Here is an 8,214-nt window from a genome sequence, read left to right on the forward strand (position 1 = left end):
TCTACTATAATTCTTTTATCTCCTTGTTTATTTTCCCATTCCCCTCACAACCTCTTATGTGTAATTTTGTATAGCAATGAGGGTCTCCCTTCATTTCCATGCAATTTCCTTTTCTCTCCCTTTCCCTCCCATCTCATGTCTCTGTTTAATGTTAATCTTTTCTTCCTGCTCTTCCTCCCTGCTCTGTTCATAGTTGCTCTCATTATATCAAAGAAGACATTTGGTATTTGTTTTTAGAATCTAAACTTTTAATCTTTATTAAATTATTTATTTATAATTTTTTGTCTTTAATAAATTATTTATTCATTCTAATTTGTTATACAGGATGGCAGGATGCAATTCATTTCATATTAAACATACAGAGCACAATTTTTCATGACATTGGTTGTAGACAAAGTATGTTCACACCATTTGTGTATTCATACATGTACTTAGGGTAATGATGTCTAACTCATTCCTATCCCCCTGCCCTCTCCCTTTCCCTCCCTCCCTTTTGCCCTATTTGAGTTCCTCCATTCCTCCCATGCTCCCTCTGCCTATCACCATTATGCCATTATGAGTCAGCATCCTCATATTGGATTGGCTTACTTCACTTAGCATTATATTCTCCAACTCCATCCACTTATCTGCAAATGCCATGATTTTATTCTCTTTTAATGCTGAGTAATGTTCCATTGTGTATATATACCAAAGTTTCCCTATCTATTCATGTATTGAAGGGCATCTGGGTTGGTTCCACAATTTAGCTATTGTGAACTGTGCTGCTATAAACATTGATATGGCTGTGTCCCTGTAATGTTCTGTTTTTAAGTCCTTTGTGTATATTCCATTACACAGAATTTGTATAAACAGCTGAAATTGAATATAGTTAGCTCTCCTATCTGCCAATTCCACAACCATGAATTCAACCAACTATGCAGAAAAAAATTGTGTCTGTGCTAAACATGTACAGAATTTTTCTTGTCATTATTCCATAAACAACACAGTACAACAACTATTTTCACACCAATTACATTGCAACTAAGCAGGAAATGATTTAAATCATAAGGGAGGATGTGTGTATGTGTAGTATGCTATATGTAAATACCATGCCATTATATATAAAGGACTGGAGCATCATGGGTCTTGGTATGCATAGGGTAGTGGGGGAGGGGATGCTGGAACCAATCCCCGAGTGGATACTGAGGCAAAACTGTATATAGGAAAGTAATTAATCACTCTCCCATACAAGCTCCTCCTGGCTTTCTCTTGCGCATTATTGCGCTCACACCCTAATAGGTTTAAATCTTGGAGTTTGCCTGCTGAAGCTTCTAGCGAATCTGCTGCTTCTCTCTCCGATTCATTCTATCCTGTACATGCTGATGGCCACTGCCCTAGTTCAGTCCTTGTTCTGTCCTTTGGTCTCTTTTTATAGTTGTTTCCCAATCAGTATCCTGCTTTCATTTTCTTGCTCTTTACTCAGTTCTGTATTTCCATACATTCAATTTCATGCATTTTCTCAACTTTCTCCACCTGGTGTTTGAAGCAGCGAAGACTAGGATGTCAGTATGACAGAAGAAGAGGGAGGATAAAGGAAATCTTGGGAGGATACTGTATGTTGATTATAACTAGAGGTTCAATTTAGAAAGATTGGGATAAGGTATGGTGACTCAAACTACAGTAAGAAGCTTGTCAGAACATGCATGTACTCAGAATCCAGGGGTCGGCCCCCAGATGGCAGCACACTGGTAAAAAGGAACAATGGTTTGGAATGACTTTCCATTTTCTTTCTGAGGGATGGTCCTCTTCCTATTCTCCCACCTGATCCATCCTTCTCTACACTTGCAGACTGTCTCTGTTCATTCAAATTTCATTTTAAGCCAGTTCTTTCTGGAGGCCTACCCTGCTTGCGCAATTTAAAGTGCCCTTCCTCCATCTCTCCAGCCATTACACCCTATTTGTTCTCTTCATTTGTTAGTTACCTTGTTACTCTTTCTCCCCTTAGCACTCATTCCCGCTCCTAAGTGTAATGCAAACTGCTTAAACAAAAGGACCTTGACATTTTTACTTCTATGTGTATCTTCAAGTTCTAAAACAGCATATGGCAGGAGTACAATAAAAAACTGTTGAATAATAAACAAACGGAGGAAACACATATAGAAAATAACACAGTATTTCAAGGGTTTATGGATTTTAGACAACTCCACATAGGCTGAGAGGCAGATGCTCTAGAGTGGGAAAAGATAGGTCAAAAGTTTCAAGGGGGCACTTGTTGGGGATTTTGGATTTGTTCCATGCCTGATATTTTTGCCAAGTAGCTAGATAAGGTGAGAAGTTTATTTTATAGCAAGCCTTAACTGTATATTGTTATCATCACGAGATAGTCTGAACACACAAATACAGGTAGATTATCCATCTCAGATGATAAGAAAGTGGGATGTGGAGGGGGTGGATGACTGTTATTTTTCTAATTATAAAAATGCATCCACTTTATCTCTTGGGAGGAGAAAGTGGATAGTTACCTAAGGGAGGTGGTATCAGTAATCACCTGGGAATGCCAATGGTATGAGTGTGGGAATACTTCAAGTTGCAATGAACACTAAATTTGAGACCTTGAAATAATTCAATTTGTTCCAGTAGGAGTAACGAAATGTGCCGGGAGTGACCTGGAGGGCAGATGTGAGCAATGCAGGTGTTAAGTTTCAAACCAGAGAGCTGCCTTAAAGATCATTTACAGAAGTTTGTATAATTTACAGAGAATGATTTGAGACCAAGAAACATTCATGAACTCACTCAAGATCGAACAAGAGAGAGAAACCAGGACTGAATGCAGCATCTCCCAAAACCTAAGGAGTAAGCCAGAGGACTCTCCACAGTTCACTCGGAAGGGACAGCAGTGTGAATGCTGAAAACTTACTTTTACCTAAGATTTCATTTTGTAGAAATTATTAAATTTTGTTTATTTTCAGTGTTGTTTTTCTATTTTTAGCCACACTTCTCAGAAACTAATATCAGAATGTTTATATATAAGAGGTCTAAAAAATTAGGTGGAAAAGTGTTTTTATTTATGTTACATTTTTATATCTTAATTTCAAAAACCTACTTTCTAGGTCTTTGTGGTTTTCTCTGAAAAAAATGAAATATGGAAAGTATTTGCTAAATATATTTTTATTTAATGGAAATTTTGTTGTCTAAAATGAAATGAAAAGGGAATTGGTATAAAATAGAAGCCTATGTAGGTTAGATTATTTTTTTTAAGGGCTAAATTTGGACTTGCTGTTGACGCACAAAAAGCAGATCATGCAATGTCCATTGTGTGTGTTTGAGCTCTGTGAACAGGAACAAATGTGTTTGGTACTGCAATGGCTTTTCATAGGTTCAGCCCACATTGTTCCCTGCACTTAAGTCATAGCTTACATTCTATGCCGATGGCCATCAATGCCTGGGACATTTCAACCTATATAGAGTAATATGGTTTGCAATACTTCTTGACCTTCGTGTTTTTAAATTTCATATAAATCTTGATTGGCTCAGTACTGATTTCCCACCCCACCCAGAACACACAGGTTTATGAACTTTAAAGGATCATTTGGCTAGTTCTCAAATTTAGAAAATTACTCTTGGATCTCTTGTTATTTTTACACCTTTTTAAAAATTTTTTGCATTATTTTATGTTTTTTAAGGAAAAGATCAGAAATACACATGACAACTAAAGTAAAGAAATTTTCACTGACTTTTCTAAACTTGCAAATCTCCAATGGATTTCCTCTACTTCTCACTCTTCTTCCAAAGAACTCTTGGAAGGTGGTATTGCTCTAAAATCCAATGTAAATTAAGATGTAAACTTTGCCTAAGTCACAATGGAGCACAAATTGGGTGCACACACAGCATGAGAATTCTGTTAAATCATGTCCTAAAAAAAAAAAAAAAATTAAAGGGCTAGGATTGTGGCTCAGTGGTATAATGCTTGCCTAGCATATGTGAGGCACTGGGTTAGATCCTCAGCACCACATACCAAGAAATAAAATAAAATAAAATAATTCATTAACAACTAATACAAATGTTTAAAAAAAACAAGTAAAATAAATATGATCTATCCATTAATGTGCTTTAAAAAGTGACTCCATTTTCTTCCTGTTTAATGTAAATCTAGGCTGATAAATAGTTGGATAAAAGACAAGGTTCAAAATCAAAATGATTTCCCAAATAGCTACAAATGTTTTTTCCACAATTTTCCCAGTTGGAGAGCTGTATTTATTATTCTACATCTCTACACATTTTAAGTGTTTTCTACCACACTACTTTGAATGCCTCATATAACTTAACTAATGACAGGTACTTGCCATTCCCGTATGGGAAATTAAGGTCCACAGAGGTTATGTGACTTAGCTAAGAGCATACAACTATGGAGGCCATATGTGTCTTTCTTTATAGCTCTATTCTTGACTACTGTTATAAAATCGTGCTGCAATTCTTTGAATGGCTTCCAAATAAGAAGATAATCGAAATCTGAAAATATGAGAGACTCTGACAGTCTAAATCAGAAGCCTTAAAGATAAAAGTGATATCCTGAGTATTTCAATTATTCTCCCAGGAATCTCCCTTCATATTAAGGCTCAGAAATGATTCCTCAATCTTTTGGTGTTTGCCTGCTCCAGATGCCTTCACAGGACAGTTGGGGGCTGTTCACCATGATCCCTTTCAAGACCACCGACTGTTCAACCATTAGATTTAAATCCTACCTGGCTTGCGTGTTTCGTTTAACTGCTTCTAAATCATAAATTGATAAATCAACACTGTTTTGCTTCCAAAAATACATCGTGAGTACCTCTTCTAAATAGGTAACTATAATTTACCAACCAAAATTCAAAACAGAATTACCTCATACTTCTTGATTTTAGAGAACTTAAATAATCCAACATGACTATTTTCACTCTTTGGGGGGTTTTCCTCAGATAGTTGTATTTTAAATGCTATAAATCATCATTGTTTTTCATCATCATTTAAATGGAAAAATCATCATCATTTTTCTGGGGCTCCCTGGGTCTCTTTCAAGAATGTCTATCTTAGGAAAGTGCTAATGATCAAATTCAAACTCTCTCCCATGATGTTTAACATACACTATCTCCAGTGTTGATATTGATACTTTCTCTTTCCTGGGTCCTAATAATTCCCCCCTATAGCATAGATTTGTGATAAAGCAAAGATGCATGCTGACTCTGGACACGTGGAAGAATGTCCACAATGACAGACAAGTGAGTGTGATGTTTCCCTCCTGTAACTACTTATTCTTTCCTTTGTTCCTCCTTAAGCTCATTCTGGTCCTGCCACTCAAAGACACTAATGGTTTTGATAAAGGCATAAGACTTCGAAGTTCTCTTGAGAGTATATTCATTTTTAAAAACACCCTTGAAGAGTTATATAAGTGATATGCAATGCATATTTATAGCATAATTAGGAACAGTTCATCACTTAGTAACTGGCTTTATGTACTACATCCACACTATCAGACAGCTATTTGGTTTTTAAGATTTACATCTTCTTTTTGTTAATACAATAGATATTTTGTGTGCCAATTTCTTTGATTCAAAGAAAGTTGTGCATAGTGGTAGAACAGCTTTTGAATGAAAGAAAATTTACAACTTGTTAGGAGATATGATACTGTATATTGGCCTAAGATCTATGCAAGGTGTGCTATTTCCATTTAGCATTTGCTTATCCTCAGAAATGAGATGGTTCATTTCAATTCCATTACATGACTATCTTCAAGCACCATTTATATGTATTTTAAGAGAGGTCCCCAAAAAGCCAAACCTGGACAATGATATCCTGAATTGCACCAGCACAATTTAATACAATATGTTTACATTTAAAACATTTACATGTAAGTTGCAAATCTTATTTTAAGCATAACTTTATATAATATTTTGACAGACAAAAATATACGATTTAGGACCATTATATGCATCTGTCTGTTCAGTAGCAAACTTATAATAAATTATACATTATAGCAAACATAATAAATTATATATTATACCAGGGTAATTTTTTTGAAAGCTAAAAAGGAAAAATTCATAATTCATGTTTAAAATATATTGCTAATTCATTATTTTCAAATAAAAAAGCCAATAGCCATTACATCAAATTTAATTGTTTCAAGCTTACATTCATTTGATATTCACATAAAATTCATTATTTGTAAGTGTAGCAATGAAGTTTAATTTTTGACACTGAGTATTTGAAAGCTTGTTTTTTATATATCAGTCCAGCAACAAGCTTGATGTTTTGAATGTGGGTTGGGGAAAAAGCATTAAAATTACCCAAGAAACATGTTACAATCAGTGCAAAATATGAAAATGTGTTTTATTCTAATGCTTTAGCCATAGGTATTGCCTCCAAAGGTTAATATAGACGGTGTCTAAAATGTTCTGGGTTATTTTCATTGAGGATGAAGTTTGAAGGTACATTGAATGAGGCTGGAAAAATTCAACACCATCTACCCATGATGACAAAACAGAGCCAGTCTCCTCCATCTTCCTTGGAAATTGAAGGGGAGTTTATGCCTGAATGTGCAGATAAATAAGGATCTTGAGATTGTTTCATTCCTTTTGACATTTTGGCACTTTAAAAATCACTTGCTAATATTTAGTGCATTTATAAATCTGAAAATACATTCGTTTTTATATACCTAGTTTGAGAACAGATGGGAAATAATGGGTTAAATGAAAGTCCATTATCTTTTAACTTAAATTACTTAACTGGTTTTAATAGTTGGACAGGTTAAACCTTGTATTTCCCTGTATCTTTCTATTTTTACAAAATGAATTAAATGGGAAGAAATTTTACTATTAATTTTAATTATTTTTTCACAGAACTTAAATATGGTTGTTAGAACAATTGTTACTCAAGAAAATTGTTGAAAACAATGTCTGTGGAGAGTATACCCTCCTGTTGAAGGCTACAGTGCAGATGATGTGCTTCCTGATGCTAATAGTGTATACCTGTGCCCCAGAGAGCTGAGACGCATGTTTCAGTGATGGAATGGACAGAGTTGCTATTTGGGTGCATGGTACATGTGGAATACCAGTTTCCCAGGATCTGTAGTCCCCATTAGTCAATACTTTTACATGTCATATGTTTTTATCTGTTTTTTCTCTAATCAATTTCCTTTCCCTGGCTCTCTTCTCAATCATGTCTCAGTATCTTGGATTCCTGTACTCAGTTTCCAAAAGTATACCCCTCACAAGTACTCCACAGTACTGAGTAGATCCTCAAAAAATATATGAATAAAAAATTATTTTCATTTAGGTATATATGGTTTTCAATAAAAAAATTTGAACGCATTGTCATATTTATCATCATGTTTCAATAAAGCACTGTAAATATATAGGATATGACAATATGTAAAATGATTTCATTTCACATTTAACAAACTACCTTGGGAATTTAACTTGTTTTTATAATTAAGAAAATATTTGTTTTGAGATAATTCTAATTGAAATCTTAAAATAAAATTCTAGGGTCAGGAACAAATTGTATAGACTTAATGCCAGACATGGAGTTAATAGCATTTTGCTTATGAATCACAAAAAGGAATGTTTTTTGAAAAAAGTGCTTCTGTTTCAAAATTCAGACTAGCTTTCTTTATTGAATAGAATTCCCAGAATATTTTTCAGCTCATAAATTTACTCTGATTTTGTCAATACAGCTCCAGTTATTTCAATAATGTATGATTGGTGGTCAAAGAATTTATAATTCTATAATGGATAAAAACCATTATATATATAGATATATATATGTATTTTAACTCCAGAAAAGGAGTAAAATAATAATGACTGACCTCATGAAAACTATGTACACATCAAGTGTTAAAATTGATGGCTTCTTCCTTTTAGAACTTATTTTTACTTTCCACTTTTGGTCACATTTTAAAATTCAATATAAAATTTCCGTCCAATATCTAAACCTGGCTTATGCAAAAAAGTGCCACAGAGCAGATCCTTAATACTAGGTCACCCCATTCATGAACATAAAACAATAAGTGTGATTTGTTTTTCCAATTTTACTATGAGGAGGTGCTTTGGGAACTTCTATTAATACATGTTAATCTAGTAGTCTGTCTCTCATCGACCATAATGGTATTGCGTAGCTACTGCTCCTTACCCATGGCCCATTTTCACTTCCAATCCTGATTTGAATAGTTACCCAAAATACTATTTCTTTTATCATGCAACA

Source organism: Spermophilus citellus (assembly GCF_964194105.1).
Source record: "Spermophilus citellus genome assembly, chromosome: 13".
Taxonomy (NCBI): domain Eukaryota; kingdom Metazoa; phylum Chordata; class Mammalia; order Rodentia; family Sciuridae; genus Spermophilus; species Spermophilus citellus.